Genomic DNA, 21,537 nt, shown 5'->3' with positions numbered 1-21,537 from the left:
AAAATATTACGATTTGCCCTCGGTACTTTATAACGTCTGGCAGAGGGAAGAAGTTCAAACTCCCTATTGAGTGAATGAGTGGGATCGTTTGCTATTTTAAAAGCTTTTTTCCTGAGAACTTCCTCGTACATGGAACTTAATTGTTTCTGACTTGTCCCTATGATTTTTGAGGCGAGGTTTACTATTCTCTGCAGCTTGCTTCTCCCTTTTACGTTTAAATTACCATACCACATCGCCATGTTAAAGGTTAGAATACTCTCTATCAGATTCTTATAGACTATTTCCATAATGTGCTTGCTCACTCTGAAGGAGTTGAGCTTGCGCAGTAGATGGAGACGTTGATTACAGGTCTGTTTTTGTCACACCCAGGGGCTGGCTATGCTTTAACTAAGCCACACCCCTTCTCAACTTCCACCTCGAGGAGGTCCCCAAACCCGACCCAATGGCCAAGCAACACGAGAACAAGTAAGTGATAAAACAATCTTTATTTAAATATTTAAAAATAGCTTAGGGAATAGGGAAAGGGCAATTAAAACTAAACTCTGACTCGGCCCTCCAGATGGGCTATGGCCGGGAAGAGGTCAGGGAGCAAGGGGGCCACGGGGATCCGGGGCGTGGGGCTCGGGCCCCGGCCTGAGTCTTAGGTATCCGTAGCGCCCTCCTTCTTCCTCCTCTTCGCTGAATACAGCTCACGGTAAGTACTGGTTCACTCAGTTCGTTCTCGAGGTGCCCACTCTCTTTCTCTTCCTCCACAGGCAACGGCTCTTCGCTGATTACAGCTCACAGTAAGTACTGATTCACCCAGTTCATTCCTTGGGTGCTCACGCTCTTTCTCTTTCTCCACAGGCAACGGCTGGGACACACAGGCACAGTTAGTTCAGCTTGGTTTTGCTCTCACCTCTTCGCTGATTACAGCTCACAGTAAGTACTGGTTCACACAGTTCGTTCCTTGGGTGCTCACTCGCTTTCTCTTTCTCCACAGGCAGCGGCTGGGACACACAGGCACAGTTAGTTCAGCTTGGTTTTGCTCTCACCTCTTCGCTGATTACAGCTCACAGTAAGTACTGGTTCACACAGTTCGTTCCTTGGGTGCTCACTCGCTTTCTCTTTCTCCACAGGCAGCGGCGTAAGTACAGGTTCCCTCAGTCTCTCCTCGTGTTACCCACTCTCTCTCCTTTTCTCTCCACAGGTATCAACTTGGGCACAATAGCACAGTTAGTTTGCTTTGAATAGCTCTCACCTCTGGGCTGGACACAGCGTACTGTAAGTACAGGGTTCGCTCTATTCCTCCTCGTGTTATTCACTCTCTCTCTCCTTTCCTCTCCACAGGTATCAACTTGGGCACAATAGCACAGTTAGTTTGCTTTGAATGGCTCTCACCTCTGGGCTGGACACAGCGTACTGTAAGTACAGGGTTCGCTCTATTCCTCCTCGTGTTATTCACTCTCTCTCCTTTTCTCTCCACAGGTATCAACTTGGGCACAATAGCACAGTTAGTTTGCTTTGAATGGCTCTCACCTCTGGGCTGGACACAGCGTACTGTAAGTACAGGGTTCGCTCTATTCCTCCTCGTGTTATTCCCTCTCTCTCCTTTTCTCTCCACAGATATCAACTTGGGCACAATAGCACCGTTAGTTTGCTTTGAATGGCTCTCACCTCTGGGCTGAACACAGCGCACTGTAAGTACAGGTTTCCTCTGTTTCTCCTTGTGTTACTCACTCTCTTTCCTTTCCTCTCCACAGGTATCAACTTAGACACAAAACACAGTTACTCTGCTTTGGATGGCTTTCACCTCTGGGCTGGACACAGCGTACCGTGCTATCTCCGGAGATCTGAAGCACGCTCACAACATATACTGTACTGAACTAGGCCAGGACCAGCAATCTCCTTGTCCTCCCACGCCGAAGTGCGTGAAGGCGGGGGTTTATCTGACAGGACACACGGCAATACACAGCAGCCCACAGCAATATACAACACCACGTCAAAATTATAGGTTTGCACAGCACGAAGACTCACCCACCACACTCAGTGTACGGAAAGGACACCCGTCTTCCTTCACTTCGCTTGGTTCGGATCTGGCGATGGAATATGCGGCCTAGCTAGTGATGTCGTCGTTGCGACTACTTCAATAAGTATTCCTTCGGCTCTCCCACCACACTATATTAGGGGTAGGGCCACCCTCCTCCTCCTGGAGAGATCTACACAACGCCAGGTCAATATACAGGGCACTTTCGACTGGCTCTTAGTACTCACATCAATGCCACTTCCAATCCCCTTTTTCACGTCGTCTCAGTTCGCCGTATAATCTGTTCACTTCTCAACCTTTAAGGTTCGCGATGTCTTCACAATCATACAATTCCAGCCTGAGGGAGAGAGAGAGTTAGACAGCTACCAGCAGCGTACCAAGACGGGCACAACCCAGTGCTTCACACACACCAAAGAGAGCTTCCTAGACTGTGAAATAACTTGGCCTTAAGTACTGCCTTGTCCAGCGTATCCTCCAATCACCAACCGCTGTCCCTAACTAGGCACAGGTGCATCGAATTCCCTGATTTTCCTTCTTACGGCGCTACCGGAAGTTCCGGTGTTCTGTTTTTCCGGTCCGGGCGGAAACACTTCCGGGCGGAACCAAACTTCCCGAATTTTGGTTCCGCCCCTAAAGATCGTCACCTTGTGACATCCTCCCCCGCCAATCCGTTCTAGTCCCTAGAACGTCCTCGGGCTGTCCACTCCCCATAGCGGGCAGGGGGTCGGCCTCGGTTCTCTCGCTGGGATCGTCTCACTGGTGAATCGGGCTCAGCTTGTTCAGGGGCTGCTTCTGGTTCTCTCGGGGCGATCGGGGGTGGTGCCACCACGGGTCTCCCTGGTACCACAGCCCAACCTTCAATCCAGGGGGCCGCTGGTACAGGTTCCGTGGGGACTTCTTCCACGGCTTCAGGGTAGTTAGGGCATGGGCGAATCATGTTCCGGTGCACCACACGGTCGGGGCCTGACTTCCCTTCTGGCCGGATGGTATAGACCGGCTGCCCCGGCCTCTGCTGCCGGCAGACTACATAAGGGGTGGCCTCCCAACGGTCACTCAGTTTCCCCTTCCCCTGCCGCCGATTATCTCTCACCAACACCCTCTCTCCTGGCAGTAGAGGGGCTTCTCTAGCAGTCCGATCATACAACCGCTTACTTTTCTCTCCTGCCGTCTGTATCCTTTTCGACACCTGCTCGTAGGCGAAATGCAAGCGCTGGTGATGGCGCCCCACCCACTCCGTTACACTTGCTTCCTCTTGGTCGGCTATCACTCCTAGGACCAGGTCAGTAGGCATTCGTATGTGTCTGCCAAACATCAGGTAAGTGGGAGCGTAACCCGTAGTACTATGTATACTGTTGTTATAGGCCTGTAGGAGGTTTGGCAAGGCACTCACCCAATCGTCCTGCCGTTGTTGGTCCAAGGTCCCCAGCAGCCCCAATAGGGTCTGATTGAATCTCTCACAGCCGCCGTTCCCCTGAGGATGATACGAAGTGGTGTGAGTTTTCGTGCAACCGTACAACTGGCATAGTTCTCTAATTACCCTGGACTCAAAGTTGGCTCCTTGATCGGAGTGCAGAAACTCCGGGCATCCGAACGTCTGGAAGACGGCCCGCCATAAAACTGTAGCGGTGGTGGTTGCAGTCTGGTCGAGGGTGGGGATAGCCCAAGCGTACTTTGTGAACAAATCCGTTATTACCAAGATGTTCTGGTAGCGATCTCGTGGTCGGCCCAGTGTCAAGAAGTCCATAGCCATGATATGAAGGGGGGCCTTCGCATGGATGGGTACCATTGGCGCTCGGACCTCCCGTCTGGACTTAAACAATATGCATCTCGGGCAAGCTTGAATTAGGGCGTGCACCGATGCCTCTAGCCCGGGCCAAAAGAAGAATCTCCTAAGCAGGGACACGGTCCTCTCCTGTCCCTGATGCCCCAACTGGTTGTGGTATGCCGAAACTAAAGCCGTTACCTCATCTGCGGGTACCACGATCTGGCGTACTTCTTCGCCCAACTTCGGGTCACTGACCCTTCTGCACAAAACGCCATCTCTCAGCTCCAGCCTGTCCCATTGCCCCAGCAGCCTCCTCCCAGTATCCGTCTGGGCTAACCTCTCCGCTGGCGTCAGCCGTCGGCCCTGTTCCAGCCATTCTCTTACCAGCCGCACATCTTGATCCCTGGCCTGTCTCTCCCTCCACCGACGGGGATCCCATCCCCAGTTCTCAGGCACGGCCTCTTGTCTGCTGCCTGGTGCCTCTACTGCTCCTACCATATAGCCCTCCTCCGGGCTGGCCCCTCCGGGGCTTTCCGCTTCGGGCAGCCTTGAGAGGACGTCCGCGTTCATGTGTTCACGCCCTGGTCGGTACTGTAGTTGATAGTCAAAGTTGGCCAGTTGGGCCACCCACCGCTGCTCCACGGCTCCCAGCTTCGCCGTCTGTAAGTGTACTAATGGGTTATTGTCTGTAATGATCGTCACCTTGGCACCCCAGAGGTAGTCTTTAAATTTCTCACTTAGGGCCCACTTCAACGCCAGCAGCTCCAATTTGAAAGAACTATAGTTCGCATCGTTCCTCTCGGCTGGGTGGAGGCTCCGGCTGGCGTACGCGATGACCCTCTCAACTCCGTCCTGCCGTTGAGCCAACACCGCTCCCAGCCCGAGATTGCTGGCATCTGTATACAAAAGGAATGGTTTTGTGAAATCTGCGTATGCCAAGATAGGGGCCTGTAGCAGCTCCTGCTTCAATGTCTGGAACGCCGACTCACAATTTGCATCCCAGTCTACGTTGGGCGACCCCCGGCCCCGGTTACGACCTGTGCCAACCAGCAACTGATTAAGGGGTTTAGCAATTTTTGAAAAGTCCTTTATGAAACGCCTATAGTATCCCACAAATCCTAAAAAGGATCGCACTTGCCTCACTGTCCTCGGGGCCTTCCAGTCCTTCACGGCCGATACCTTTCCAGGATCTACGGACACTCCAGCCGCACTGACCACGTGGCCCAGAAAGTTGACTTCTCTCCGTAGTAAGTGACACTTATTGGGCTGTAGTTTCAATCCGTACTTCTCCATGGCCCGAAAGACTTCCTCGAGGTGCCTCAGGTGTGAATCAAAATCTGGGGAGTAGACAATCACATCATCCAGGTAAACTAATACTGACTCCATTAACTGACCTCCCAAGCACCGCTGCATCAGCCGCTGGAAGGTGGCCGGAGCGTTACAGAGCCCGAAAGGCATCCGGTCCCATTCAAATAGTCCAAACGGGGTTGTAAAGGCAGTCTTCTCCCGGTCTGCTTCGGCCACCTGCACCTGCCAGTAGCCACTGGCCAAATCTAGGGTAGAGTACCATGCCGACTGCGTGAGGCTGGCAAGCGAATCTTCGATCCGTGGCAAAGGGAAAGCGTCTTTCTTAGTCACGAGGTTCAGCTTACGGTAGTCCACGCAGAATCTCCAAGCCCCCGTCTTCTTTTGCACCAGCACTATGGGGGCCGCCCACGGGCTGCTGCTTTCCCTAACAACTCCTTGCTTCAGCATGCCTTGCAGGAGTGTACGTACCTCGGTATACAAAGTGGGCGGAATTGGGCGATACCTCTCCCGGCTGGGCCCTGCATCCCCGGTAGGTATATGATGTTGTACCACCTGGGTGCATCCGTAGTCTTCATCGTGGGTGGCGAACACATGCTGCCATCTCCGAAGGAGGGCCTGTAACTTCTGTGTCTGTGCCTGCTCTAAATCCTCCCCTTGTAACGACTCACCCGCCAGGTGGCTCGGCACACTCCTCTCCATACCACCCCATGGGGTGTCTACTTGTGTCAGGGCCACCTCGATGACAGTGGGGCACACCTGACGAAAACTAATATCCCTCTCTTCCCTTACTTGGTGGGATGTAACCGTTGTCAGACGGGCTAATCGTTGGTGCCGATGTAGTTGCACCGCGTATGGATGTACATTCCGTATCCTCACGGGGACTCTCCCCCGCCGGACCGTCGATAGTCCTCGTGCCACTTCCACTTGTGGACAATCCACATGGGGCTCCACCAGCACCCACTCTTCTGGGCCCGCTCTTCGGGGCGGTACTCGCGCCCACACAACAGCCTCACTTTTTGCGGGGACAGACAAAGCAAAACGACACATCACTCTTCCTACCTCTTCCTGTTCCCTGCGGACTTGGCTCATTTGCACCCTTCGACAGTCAACTACCACACACTCCCACTTGGGCCTCTCTGCAGGTGGTATCTTCGATACGGGCCTAGCCCGAAATAGCTCTTCCCAGCAATCAGCGAGGACATTCATGCCCAACAGGGCTCGATGTGCACCCAGACAATGGTCTTGCACGATAATCACACCTTTCTGGGGGACCATCACTCCGTGAACCTCTAGGTCCGTCAATCGGTAGCCAATATATGGGATGTCGAGGCCGTTTGCGCCCTTCAGAGTAAGCCAGGGGGCCTCCGCCCCTGGTGCCCCTTGTTTCCCAAACACTTCTTCGGATAAACTCTCAGCAAACAACGTCACTTGGGAGCCTGTGTCTACCAGGCATTGAATCTCCTTGCCGCACACTCTCACCTTCGCCACGGGGCTACGCCCAATCATCTGGCTCCTAGAGCCATATCCTCTTCCAGGGTCTTCTCGAGGGGTCCCGGCCACACGACCCACAGTGGCCGGCCGACCTAAAAACCCCCTTCTGACGCCCTGCGGGGCCCACACTGGCGGCTATAGTGACCTGGTTTGCCACAGCGGTTGCAGATGGGTCGCCCTTGCTCGTCCCATTCGAAACGGGGCCGGTTAAAGTGGTTCGGGCGCCTGAACGGCTCTCGGCCTCCCTCTGAGTACACTCGGTCTCGGGGCGCCGGCCGTGGTTCCTCCCGCGCCCGTCCTTGGCGCAATTCTCCTACGAGGGCTTTAGACAGTTCAGACATCTGATCGCGGACATCTTTCAAAAGTTCAGCCTTCAGTGCTTGCTTCCAGTCAGGGCCTCCGGGTTGTGCTGGTGCTACTTCACTGACAACCGCACACACTGGGGAACCACTCACCTCAGTCTCATCACCTTCCAGGGCCAGTGCCTCTTTCTTCAGATCTTCGAACGTAAGACCCGGGTCCCTTCGAAACTGGATACGTAGGCTCTGTCTCACCGGACCCTCCTTCAACCCCAGAAGAAACTGGTCCCGCAATAGAGTCTCTCCATCTCCCAACCCGTGGTCCCGACGGGTCTGTAGTCGGGCGAATTGCTCTCGCAACCTCAGGGCGAAAGCTCTAATCGGTTGGCGGGGGCCCTGCTTACAATTGAAGAACTGGGAGCGAAGGACAGCTACGGGGGTGTGGTCACCATACTGTTCAGTGAGGAACTGGAACACGGTTTGGGCGTTGGCTCTAACGGCTTCGGGGGCGGCATGCACCTCTCGCCGCGCTTCTCCATCCAGGGAGTTTAACACAAATTGAAGCCGCTGGGCTGCACTAAGGCCCTGTAGGTCGGCCAAGTACTCTAGTTGAGCCTTCCATTCAGACAATCGTACCTCGGATTCTGTCCCCCCATATTTTTGAATCCAGGGGCTCCCCATAAAAACGGGCATGGCACGGGGTTGGGCTGAAAGCCCCGCGTTGTCGGTCATTGGACGACCTTGGTTACTCAACTCGAGGTGGAAACCCTGCCGACTACGCCAAATCTGTCACACCCAGGGGCTGGCTATGCTTTAACTAAGCCACACCCCTTCTCAACTTCCACCTCGAGGAGGTCCCCAAACCCGACCCAATGGCCAAGCAACACGAGAACAAGTAAGTGATAAAACAATCTTTATTTAAATATTTAAAAATAGCTTAGGGAATAGGGAAAGGGCAATTAAAACTAAACTCTGACTCGGCCCTCCAGATGGGCTATGGCCGGGAAGAGGTCAGGGAGCAAGGGGGCCACGGGGATCCGGGGCGTGGGGCTCGGGCCCCGGCCTGAGTCTTAGGTATCCGTAGCGCCCTCCTTCTTCCTCCTCTTCGCTGAATACAGCTCACGGTAAGTACTGGTTCACTCAGTTCGTTCTCGAGGTGCCCACTCTCTTTCTCTTCCTCCACAGGCAACGGCTCTTCGCTGATTACAGCTCACAGTAAGTACTGATTCACCCAGTTCATTCCTTGGGTGCTCACGCTCTTTCTCTTTCTCCACAGGCAACGGCTGGGACACACAGGCACAGTTAGTTCAGCTTGGTTTTGCTCTCACCTCTTCGCTGATTACAGCTCACAGTAAGTACTGGTTCACACAGTTCGTTCCTTGGGTGCTCACTCGCTTTCTCTTTCTCCACAGGCAGCGGCTGGGACACACAGGCACAGTTAGTTCAGCTTGGTTTTGCTCTCACCTCTTCGCTGATTACAGCTCACAGTAAGTACTGGTTCACACAGTTCGTTCCTTGGGTGCTCACTCGCTTTCTCTTTCTCCACAGGCAGCGGCGTAAGTACAGGTTCCCTCAGTCTCTCCTCGTGTTACCCACTCTCTCTCCTTTTCTCTCCACAGGTATCAACTTGGGCACAATAGCACAGTTAGTTTGCTTTGAATAGCTCTCACCTCTGGGCTGGACACAGCGTACTGTAAGTACAGGGTTCGCTCTATTCCTCCTCGTGTTATTCACTCTCTCTCTCCTTTCCTCTCCACAGGTATCAACTTGGGCACAATAGCACAGTTAGTTTGCTTTGAATGGCTCTCACCTCTGGGCTGGACACAGCGTACTGTAAGTACAGGGTTCGCTCTATTCCTCCTCGTGTTATTCACTCTCTCTCCTTTTCTCTCCACAGGTATCAACTTGGGCACAATAGCACAGTTAGTTTGCTTTGAATGGCTCTCACCTCTGGGCTGGACACAGCGTACTGTAAGTACAGGGTTCGCTCTATTCCTCCTCGTGTTATTCCCTCTCTCTCCTTTTCTCTCCACAGATATCAACTTGGGCACAATAGCACCGTTAGTTTGCTTTGAATGGCTCTCACCTCTGGGCTGAACACAGCGCACTGTAAGTACAGGTTTCCTCTGTTTCTCCTTGTGTTACTCACTCTCTTTCCTTTCCTCTCCACAGGTATCAACTTAGACACAAAACACAGTTACTCTGCTTTGGATGGCTTTCACCTCTGGGCTGGACACAGCGTACCGTGCTATCTCCGGAGATCTGAAGCACGCTCACAACATATACTGTACTGAACTAGGCCAGGACCAGCAATCTCCTTGTCCTCCCACGCCGAAGTGCGTGAAGGCGGGGGTTTATCTGACAGGACACACGGCAATACACAGCAGCCCACAGCAATATACAACACCACGTCAAAATTATAGGTTTGCACAGCACGAAGACTCACCCACCACACTCAGTGTACGGAAAGGACACCCGTCTTCCTTCACTTCGCTTGGTTCGGATCTGGCGATGGAATATGCGGCCTAGCTAGTGATGTCGTCGTTGCGACTACTTCAATAAGTATTCCTTCGGCTCTCCCACCACACTATATTAGGGGTAGGGCCACCCTCCTCCTCCTGGAGAGATCTACACAACGCCAGGTCAATATACAGGGCACTTTCGACTGGCTCTTAGTACTCACATCAATGCCACTTCCAATCCCCTTTTTCACGTCGTCTCAGTTCGCCGTATAATCTGTTCACTTCTCAACCTTTAAGGTTCGCGATGTCTTCACAATCATACAATTCCAGCCTGAGGGAGAGAGAGAGTTAGACAGCTACCAGCAGCGTACCAAGACGGGCACAACCCAGTGCTTCACACACACCAAAGAGAGCTTCCTAGACTGTGAAATAACTTGGCCTTAAGTACTGCCTTGTCCAGCGTATCCTCCAATCACCAACCGCTGTCCCTAACTAGGCACAGGTGCATCGAATTCCCTGATTTTCCTTCTTACGGCGCTACCGGAAGTTCCGGTGTTCTGTTTTTCCGGTCCGGGCGGAAACACTTCCGGGCGGAACCAAACTTCCCGAATTTTGGTTCCGCCCCTAAAGATCGTCACCTTGTGACATTTTCACCGAAATTTAGATTAAAATCAATATATGTACCGAGGTATTTGAACTTTTCTACTACCTCTACAATTTGTCCCCTAATTATAAGGGGTTGCACTGGGTCCTTTTCATGAAAGACAAGTTCCTTTGTTACATTTATCTCTAAGGAACTTTCATCACACCATTTCTGGAGAGATGACACATATATACTTCCTCTCCAACTATGTCCCCCCTCTTTAATAAGGCAACCAGGGCCATATCATCTGCATACTTGAACAAACGAAAATTTTCCAGATCTAATTGGAATTCATTTGTGTAAATGGAGAATAGTAATGGGGATAGAATAGTCCCTTGCGGGGCTCCAGTATTAAGCACAAGGATGTCAGACCGAGTATTATTAACCAGAACCTGTTGAGGGTGGTCAGAGAGGAAGTCCCTTACAAGGTGGATAATACCACCATTTACTCCTATATCGATAAGTCTCTGCAGCAAGGTGTGGATCTGCATGCTGTTAAAGGCAGATGTAAAATCGATAAACAGGGCCCTAGCAAAGTGGGAGGGGTCTTGAAGGTGCTTTGCCAGGGTGTGAAACATACTGACAGTTGCGTCATCAATTCCCCTCATACTTTTGTAAGCAAACTGGAGATGATCTAAGCTGTTAGAAACTGATGCTGTAATATGTTTGCTTATTACTCTCTCAAAACATTTTCCTAAGATGGAAGTAAGCGCAATGGGCCTGAAATCTTCTAGTTCAGTGGCTCCAGGTTTTTTCGGAATAGGCACAATTTAGGACATTTTCCATAATTTGGGCATTGTTAAGGAATTAAGCAAGTACTGGAATAACTCCAGCACAATACCTTTTAGTTCATGGACATTTTCTTTTAAAACTCTCCCTCTAAGGCCATCTGGCCCCGGGGCTGAGTTGGGCTTAATACTGGACAGGCTGGCTATAATATCATGTTCATTCAGTGTAATAGGGACATATCCCGAAATGGACCTACACATACTATCACGTTCAGCACTAAAATCATTTTTGCTTTACTCAGTTTCGATCATAGTTCGCTTCTTTTTTTCTTGAGTAACTCAATATTACCATTTTTAAAAGCATGTTTTTTCTCATGAATACATTCCTTAAGATCACTAGACATCCCTAAATTGTTATTAGGAAATATTCTAACAATTTTAGTTCGAGTGATTTTACTTTCATTAAACAACAGATAGGATGTAAAAGTATATATTGTAGATTCACACTGTTATATATTCACACTATATATATATATATATATATATATATATATATATATATATATAATTATATATATATATATAATTATATACAGTACAGACCAAAAGTTTGGACACACCATCACATTCAAAGAGTTTTCTTTATTTTCATGACTATGAAAATTGTAGAGTCACACTGAAGGCATCAAGGGCTATTTGACCGGAGAGTGATGGTGTGCTGCGCCAGATGACCTGGCCTCCACAGTCACCGGACCTGAACCCAATCGAGATGGTTTAGGGGTGAGCTGGACCGCAGAGTGAAGGCAAAAGGGCCAACAAGTGCTAAGCATCTCTCGGGGAACTCCTTCAAGACTGTTGGAAGACCATTTCACATTGTATATAATTCCATATATAATTCCACATGTGTTAATTCATAGTTTTGATGCCTTCAGTGTGAATCTACAATTTTCATAGTCATGAAAATAAAGAAAACTCTTTGAATGAGAAAGTGTGTTGGTCTTATTTTTTGTAATTTTTTAACTTTAATTTTTGTATATAATATTGTGGCAGGGTGAAGTAGGACACGACACATGAAGGAGGGTAAATTCCCCGAAGGGTGGATTTATTAAAGAATCCGTGTGAGAACTGGCGGTGCTGTGAGGTGGTTTGGGTGTTCGGTGCTCGGCGTCCTGTCTTGGTAGTGCTCTAGTGCAGTGTGGGTCCGTGCTCTCCTGTGGCGTTGGGGCTGGCGGTCACACGCTGCTGTCTAGGGCAAAAGGAGAAGACAATGTTAGCCGTTTCTCGTGGAGACATCTCTCACCTCTGTGGCTGCTTGCGGGGTTTATAAGGGCAGCGGCTGATGACACGCAGGTGTGGCCGCTCAGCCCGTGATAAGTAGGCGCAGGTGTGTCTGCGCCGTTGCCAGGGCGACGCTGATGAGCTCCAGGACTGCCCACTTGACGGCCAACGACTTTCTCCGGCTGCCCCTTCCTGGTCAGGTCTGTCAGGGGAGAAGCTAAGGAGGAGAAGTTAGGGATGAAGCAGCGATAATATCCCGCCAACCCCATAAAGGCCCGTACCTGTGTCTTAGAGGTGGGCTGCGGCGAGAGAGGATAGCTGCCACTTTCTTTTCCTGAGGTCAGATCAGGCCGCGACCCACCTGATATCCCAAATACTTGGCTTCGGCTAGGGCCAGATGACACTTCTGGGGGTTGGTGGTCAGGCCAGCCCGGCGCAGCTCCGTGAGCACCCTCCGCTGCCGCTCCAGATAGTCCTCCCAGGTCTCCGAGTGGATCACGACGTCGTCAAGGTAGGCCGCCGCATATGCCTGGTGCGGCCGAAGGAGGACATCCATGAGCCGATGGAATGTGGCTGGGGCCCCGTGGAGGCCGAAGGGAAGGACCCGGTACTGCCAATGGCCGCTTGGGGTGGAGAAGGCCGTCTTAGGTTTCGCCTGTTCTGTCAGTGGGACTTGCCTGTAGCCCTTGGTAAGGTCGAGAGTGGATATGAACCGGGCCCTTCCCAACCTGTCCAGCAGCTCGTCGACGCGGGGCATCGGATAGCAATCAAACTCGGAGACCTCGTTTAGGCGGCGGAAGTCGTTACAGAAGCGGAGGGTGCCGTCGGGTTTCGGGACCATGACGATGGGGCTGGACCACGGGCTGCGCAATGGTTCCATCACCCCTAACCTCAGCATCTCCTGTACCGCCTCCTCGATGGCGTGTCGCCGAGCCGCCGGGACATGGTAGGGCCGCTGCCGGACGATGGTTCCCGGTGGTGTGCGGACATCGTGCTCCAGTACGTGGGTCCGCCCAGGCTGGGGGAAGAACACATCCGGAAACTTACTGACCAGGTGCTGCAGCTCCGACATCTGGGCGGCGGAAAGTTGGGGATCCATATCCATATCAACCACGGTAGTGGAGCTGGCATAGGTGGAGAGCTGGGGCCCGGTCCCGACCCTGCGCTTCAGCAGATTAATGTGATATAGCTGATCCTCTCTTCTCCTGCCGGGCTGCCGCACACGGTATGTAACGGGACCGACTTTTTCCGTGACTGTATAAGGGCCTTGCCAGTTAGCTAGGGCCGCTGCCGGACGTTGGTTCCCGGTGGTGTGCGGACATCGTGCTCCAGTACGTGGGTCCGCCCAGGCTGAGGGGAGAACACATCCGGAAACTGACTGACCAGGTGCTGCAGCTCCGACTTCTGGCCGGCGGAAAGTTGGGGATCCATATCGACAACCACGGTAGTGGAGCTGGCATAGGCGGTGAGGGGTAGGGTCGTCGGTGTCCACTTCACGGAGTTGCCCGCATTCTCCACCAGTGTGGCGGGGTGAAGTAGGACACGACACTTGAAGGAGGGTAAATTCCCCAAAGGGTGGATTTATTAAAGAATCCGTGTGAGAACTGGCGGTGCTGTGAGGTGGGTGTTCGGTGCTCGCTGTCCTGTCTTTGTAGTGCTCTAGTGCAGTGTGGGTCTGTGCTCTCCTGTGGCTGGTGGAGACATCTCTCACCTCTGTGGCTGCTGGAGGGGTTTATAAGGGCAGCGGCTGATGACACGCAGGTGTGGCCGCTCAGCCCGCGATGAGTAGGCGCAGGTGTGTCTCCGCCGTTGCCAGGGCAACACTGATAAGCGCTCGGGACACGTGTCACAATATATATTCAGACATTTTAGGTAGGAACAGGGAACAACTTGATTCTGTGATTAGTGATTGATTAATTTTATGAATTTTGATGTATACCTTATATCATTGTCTTGATATTAGTTTTATCCTCAGTCCAGTCTAAGCCTCTTATCAAACCCTCTAATGGACTTTGTGTCTTATCTGAACAAACAACTTGCTACAATAGCGTTTGTGATGAGGGTGGGAAATTTAGGTCCATCTGAAGTTTAACAGAAGCTTTCTTTTGAGAAGCCATCCAGATGATTCATTGGCATGTATGTGATGTCTTGTGCTTCCAAAGACTTGTGCTTCCACACAACTAGCAAATTCAACTACTTACCTTGCCTTAACTTGGTTGTCCCAACAACGTGGACAATCAATCAGGAAGACAAGGTCAGAGAGGGTACTAATTGGCTGATGACGAAGGAGCATTGATATTAAACTCAATGTGTGCATATCACAATACCATAAGTACTCTAAGCAGGGCTTGAAAACGAAAAAAAAAAAATTAAATCTGTTCACTCCGAGCAGAATCGATATTTTAACGTTTCTGTTCTGCGTTCCTCTGATATTATTACCGTTCCAAAATCGGTTCAGGTGGAAGAAAAACCGGTTAATACCGTAATTTTTGTAAAATAATATTTGCCTATAATTTGCCTAATAATAATAATAATGATAATAATAATAATAAAGTATAGTGTTTTCTTTACTCAAAAAGAAAAAAATAGAGATCTAACGCTTAGTCACAGCAAATACAGCATAATCTTCTCTAGATTTTGGCCAAATGTAAGATACTTAAAAAAAAAAAAAATCTATTAACACTTTAAAAACATCAAACTATTTTTAAGAAAAAAAAAGACACTTGTATAAGATTGCGTTTTGAGAGTGAAATCGCATCGCATTTTATTAGCCCTATTACTTCCGAAATAATGAAGGCTAAAATGCCTGTAACTAGTCTAAAGTAAAATGTTTAAAACATTATAAAAACAGTTATTAGTTTATCTCCAAAGCAAATCCTCTAAAGTTATAGGCTACAAAACGTCAATCCAAAAACAAATTAAAGGTGAAGCTGATGCCTACTGTACCTCTCTCATTCGGCAGGAATCCAACTGTTTCTATGTTCCCGACATATCTGGATGCTAAAATGTTATTTATTATATTGTGTTGTTAAGTGATGATGTAAGAAGCGCTGTTTCCGGGTCCAAACCTCGACTCGCTTCACTTGAGAATACGAACTCAGCAGCCGTTTATGAGCACTGTTTATTCATAATTTATTTATTCATATTTATCAAATATGTATTCATAGTTTATTCAGCTAAACGCTTTCAAACTTATGGTATACACTACAGTTTCCGTGCTCACAGCGTCCCAAACACAAATAATTTTTATATATATTTTTTTAATATTTATATTTTCATTGTCTGCCTATCTCGGACTTCGGTATGGAGTTAAAGGTTAAGATTATAACTTTTTCGCTAGTATTCTATCACATTGTGAGTTTATATTAGCACCTTTTGTTGTTTTCTTTTGTTGTTGTTTTAGAGAGAAAAAAAGATTATTTCATTCAGAAATAGACACACACATTGTGTGAATGTGTGAATCTACAATTTTCATAGTCATGAAAATAAAGAAAACTCTTTGAATGAGAAGGTGTGTCCAACCTTCTGGTCTGTACTATACTGTATATATATATATATATATATATATATATATATATATATATATATATATATATATATATATATATATATATATATATATATATATATATTAACCATGCAGCAAACCTTTTTATATATTTTGATAATTTACTGAATATAAATAAATGACTTTTTAAATCGTTTAACTGATTATTAATCGGTCAAAATTAGCTGATACAGTTTGCTGCATTCATGCACTCAGAAACCGGTGACTGTGAACGAATCAGCAGAGCTTGTACAAGCTTTTGTCATAGTTAAATCTTTGTCAGACGTTTTGAAATGTCGAAATTGGGTTGCGCATCTATCTGTGCATGATGATGTCCAAGGCCCCCTGCGAGCGGAGCTTCTCAAAGTTGGGAATAATCAGAAGAGAGCAGCGGTCCTCAGTTGGGCAGGGAAGGCTAAGCATGCTGGCGCTTGAGTGTCGAATGCACATGCACCAACACCGAGAAAAAATATGCCTTTTTTGCGCTGCGTCCTCAGGACTAATTTGGTCTTAATTCGGCCCTGAAGGTGGTGCATTGCCATTGCGACTTACCTATGATGAGTTCACAGCTGAGCGGACATTTCACTCATTGGCTTCAGCACATTTGCATATGCCGTACTGCTGGAATTCGTGATTGGTTGACAGCAAATTTTAAATATTAAATGGAATGATAAAAAAACATTATTAACCGGTTAATGGCCATTTCAATTTTTCGATTCTGTTCGGAACTATAAAATTTTATTTCGTTTCTGGTTCTGTTCCTGTCAAAATTTTGTTCGTTTCTGGTTTTCGCTTTCGTTCCTTGAACCGGTTCAGAGCCCTGATTTCTCTTTAAGAATTTTTCTTAAAACCAGGGTTCATGTTTTTTATTTTTTTTTTTATTTTTATTTTTTTTGTAATTGTGAACCATGTTTTACCTCCCACAAACTTGGATATGATGGGCCACTTATCTTTACCTGAACTCTTCTTGCTTCTACTAGGAAAATCATTGAATATGGCCATGAAGAGAAATTATAAATATTATGTTGTCCTTGTGACTAGCCGTGTTCCCATTTTAAATACCCCTTTCCTCTCTTTGTCCATTTCCTTTGTATGGTAGCCTTGAGAAACTAACTGTACTGTATAGTGTACTGTAAATAATGTACACTGTACATATACACTGTACTGTATATAGTGTTTACTCACAATACTGAATATTAAATTCATACATAGTGCATTGTGGTGGGCAATAAAGTCAGCAGTTCATCCAGTTCCCCTAATAACAAATGCTATATTCTGCTCAGCCTTTTGGGAAATCCATATAGTTTAGCTGACCCCTTATTATAATTCCTGCAGCCACTCATTAGTTCCTTGCTGCCCTGGAAAAACAAAAGCGAGATGAAATGTAGCAGAGCTATGGATCACATTAGCATAAAAAGCTGCACGGCAGGTGACCTGAACTGATCGCTTCTCTTCAGCAGCAGAGGTCATACAGGAGGGATACAACTAGAGATGTTCCGATACCCTTTTTCTCTTCCCGATACCGATTCCGATACCTGGGCTCAGGGTATCGGCCGATACCGAGTACTGATCCGATACCTGGGTGTGTATCTGTATATACAGCTGTATATACTACTAGCCCTGTGTAAATTTCTAGAATTATTTTATGGTGTGCTCCAGACTTATCCCTTGATAAAACATGAACAAATACATGGTTAACTACTGTATTTATTACAGTATTTTTATTATCTGACATGAATTTGACAGTAATATTATTTAATTTCTTAAGCGAAAAAGAACTTCAAATGCAGCCAAAAATCTAAAACCGCAAACTAAAAAAGGTATTTTAGTATTTTAGTTTTACAATATTGGTGTATAAAAAACTGCAACAAATAAGTCTAGGAATATAAAAAATTCTATATTAATCAGATAATCTCTTTACAACAAAACAAGTAAAAAACAAGCAACCGTCTAGGCATAATTATTATTATTAATAGAGACGTATTATTACTACATAGAGATGTAGCTAAATCTACTGTAGGCTACAACAGTAGCTTAATATATTGTCAATTTACTCGCTATGAAGATCTTTGAGTGTCTGTGTTTATGATATGACAGTTTTCTCAAATGAAACGTTAAATTCTCATGAAGTGACGGTTTATGCGTTCAAGTCCTCATATAGTGACACACGGCAGAGGCCACAAAACAGCGAGCTCCCGTGCATCTGCGCATGTCTCCCACAGAGATGTAGACTTTGCAGGAGTAATATTTAAATAGTATTTTGCAGTTTAATATTCACAGACACTAGTATATATATTCGGCTACAGTCTGGAGCCCTGCGCTTAGACTAAAACGGAAGCGGCTGAACGCAGCTGCGGGTAACGAATATACTCAAACTTACTACCGGTTCTACAGAGACGCTGGTATCATCACATTTTAAAATTTTCAGCACCGTCTTGGTCCTTAGTCGCCGTTTTACTCTCTGGTTGGTCCAGTCTGAAATACTGCTAAACAGCGGACATACTGCTAACCACTGATCTATAATATAGAAGAGGCTTCACTGTCTGTTGGCAGTTTAGAACGCGATGAGCGATCCAGTCATATATAGATCAGTGCTGCTAATGCGTTTTCATTTCTTCTTCGCTGCTCTACACAGGGGTTGCTTGTGGCATTACAGCACAACGTCCTGTGTTTGCAATGCATTCTGAGCAGTGAAGAAGAACCGTGCAGCGGTTAGGCAAAGCTAGCATTCATAACTAGGTCTTGAAAATGGTATCGGATCGGTATATGGGTTCATGTACTCGCCGATGCCGATGCCAGAATTTGTTGTGGTATCGGAGATATTTCCGATACTAGTATCGGAATCGGAACAACTCTAGATACAACCCACCTTGATCTCCATGAATACTACATTGTCATGGCCACTTGTGTCATTACTGCATTGGCTGTGGGTTAGGAAAGTACAGTGTTAATACGGAGAGGTCAGAAGGACTTTTGATGTGTGACAGAATGTTTGGACTCCCTGGTCTCTTATTCACTCTGTTCTTTCTCTCTTATGTAAGAGGAGCATTAAAGCATTATCACTCCTTCCGCAGAAATATAGTATAGTTAGAAGTTTTTTCTTTCATGTTCTGATATCTGTGCCAGTATCATCTGTCATGATGCCAAGGGCAGAATGGTGGCATTTGGCTGTTAAATTTTCAACACGAGAAGTGCAATATATCAGGAGAAAGAGAGAGGGAAGGAGGGAGGGATGATAATATTTTTATTATTTTAGTTATTTGATTTTATTATATTTCATATTTTTACTGGAAAACAAGACAATTGCACATGCAGAATACTTTTGCAATGATATTTGCATTCCTCTTAATCATAGCGTACATCATTACAAATGCATATCGCCATTATTTATAGAACAGGTCTATTGTACATTTCATACAAAGCCATATTTCAAGTCTAGGTTGTTTACCAATGGGACAGATAAATGTCAACCTCATTTTCAGTCTTTATGAAACTGTGAGACTAGGTAAGTGGTTCTGGGCTGTTTATTGCTTCTTATTACCCAAAAGGATCCGCTGATCCGCTAAATAGAATTAGGGAAGTACCAGGAAATGTATTTAAAGCGGAGGCTGTAAAAGATTAGAAATCTTCAGCAGATGTGCACAGTTTGTGAACCTTGGTATGCGAGAGCAGAAGAGGAATGAGAAAGGAAGCAGTTTGTCCTTTATCAAAGTCTGCAAGCTAAGGACACTGTATGGAGAAAAGTGAAAAATTAACTGGCTAGATTTTAGAGGTCAGAAACAAAAAAGGGCAGACATGAATTAACTTTATTCCCTCTTTCTCACTTCCATGCTACACTATTAAGTATGACAACTGAAACCCAAATAATCAGGAAAATGAGAGAAGAATAAGATGTTAATACAACAGTAATAATGCAAAATACTGCCTCTTACAAACACTCAAGGGGACTCAAGTGTTCCCTCGATTGGCTGCAAAGCCCTGTGCACAGACACACACTGACATCTCAGTGCTGTGCCAGCCTCTACACCCAGATGAGCACTAGCACATGAATTCTTAATTGTTTTCCTGGAGTTTTGAGTTCATAATCATGTTTAGAGTGAACTCTGTGCCAGCACAAATGTCTATGGTGACCTATATTCTCTGATTGCCTTTGCCTTTTTGAAAGTTGTGTGAAGTTGTGTTCTGATTATTCTGGCTCTAGCTGCAGTCGCAAAAAAATAGAACTTTGAGAAACATATTCTGCAAAAGGTGTCCAGTTTCCTATTTATTTCAAATAAATCACACATCCAGCACAATAAATACATTTACCCCCATTCATGTTAATCTGGTTGTGCACTGTTTATTTATTTATTTTTTTTAAAAAAGGACAATCAACTTTATCAAATTTAGTTAAAACTGTATTTATTATTACTTTTTTGATAAGTATTATTACCAATTAAAAGTGATGTTTTCTATTTGAATACATTTTAAAATAGAATTTATTCCTGTGATGGAAAATGTTGAGGTTTTTACAGAATTTCAGTCAAAAGAGACACACAACATTTTCAAAGAACATTATTCACCAGAAATGCCCTGCAGACTTAAGTAGCAATAAGGCTACATAATTTGTCTTATTTTCTTTTCTTTTCTTTTCTGTTCTTATCTTTTTTTGTCATCATCTGTTATTTTTTTTCTACTGAGAAAAAGTAAACCATCTACTGTTCTTTCTCATAAAATGGAGTATTTTTTATGTGCATTAGATCAATTAGAGCATTGAGGAGAGACAGGGATCATATTAAATGAATCACAGTGATGAATGTAAACCTCACAATTTGGTTTCAAAGCAAATGCTGTAATGAGGATAAACAGTGAGCATGAGGTTCCCTCTGGACTGTCTTGAACAGTCTATTACAGTGACTCATTGTCTCTCAGCTTTAACCCATCACACATTCCCTAAACCTTTAGAGGATACCTGTAAGATATACAAAGCCAATTAAACCTTGATGCCAGCTTTATTTTCCTCTTTCCCCGTGCTGTCTCTTTCTTTTCCAGACTGGAAACACTTCACAGGCTGATTATCTTGCATGTGGGAGAAAGAGATTGTACTTGGGAACTAGAAATGGGAAACATTACATACTTGCCACATTATACAACCATGTTAGCCTGGGAATGTTTTCAGTGAACAGACACAGTTTTCCCCCTGACACTGCACGAGTGAAATAAGAGAGTGAGGTAAAAATACAAACAAGAATGGATGTTTTCTCATTTCATCTGCTTGTTTTTGTCTCTTTCTCCTTCTCTCTTTAGATTTCTGAGTGGAACCTGTGAGGGCTTGGCAGACAACAGAAGTGTGCAGTGTGTGTCCATTGAAGAGACTGTTTCCCCTCTGCTGATAATGAAGCACCATTTCCACATGAGGAGGCAGTGAGTATTTCGTCTCTGACTGTAACCACAGGTGCATGGAGAGCTTTTAATTCTCTTGGTCCACCAAGTGTCTTTGAAAGCTATCCCTCTGTGCCTTCATGCAAAGCCGTTCTCAATTTCAGCCTTCTATCAAGTATCAGGCCAAGATTACACAAATGTACTTTTAATGCCCCCAAAAACATCACCTCAAGGGGTCTCTCTTTGCTCTTTGAAACTGTTCTTTTCATTCCCGAATGTTTGATGTGCACATTTTTTAAAAGCTACTAGACACATTGTTAGGGTCACTATTTAAGACCCTGTGAAATATCTTGGCAAGTGCATTTTTTCCCTGTTGATGTATTTCCTTTTGAAATAGGAAGTTTGGGTGGAACATAGTAAAGGGATTGTGTCTTTTTTAATAGTCAGTAGGCTGTCTCTCTAGTTGGCTGAAGGTAATATGAGGGGGTTGGATATTCTCATTCTAGTGAGCATCTGATTGGATAAAAACTTGTGTAGTGCAGGATGAGTCATTAATACATTAATACTGTATATTTGGTTCATTTTAAATGAGTATATATGGCAATGTTAATTTTGTACTAATTTGTCAT

General features: G+C 46.4%; 1 protein-coding gene across 1 annotated transcript in view; it reads left to right on the top strand.

The window, feature by feature from the left end:
- LOC132104307 (disks large-associated protein 3-like) overlaps positions 1–21,537 on the top strand; it is a 155,677-nt gene that overhangs the window by 61,134 nt on the left and 73,006 nt on the right. Inside the window, exon 2 of the mRNA XM_059509683.1 lies at positions 20,834–20,950. The gene's annotated coding sequence lies outside the window, so the exon portion shown is untranslated. The remainder of the gene's footprint in view (positions 1–20,833; positions 20,951–21,537) is intronic.

Source organism: Carassius carassius, chromosome 25 (assembly GCF_963082965.1).
Source record: "Carassius carassius chromosome 25, fCarCar2.1, whole genome shotgun sequence".
Classification (NCBI taxonomy): Eukaryota; Metazoa; Chordata; class Actinopteri; order Cypriniformes; family Cyprinidae; genus Carassius; species Carassius carassius.
Note: the sequence above shows the minus strand (reverse complement) of the source record. Positions and strands in the feature narration are given on the sequence as shown.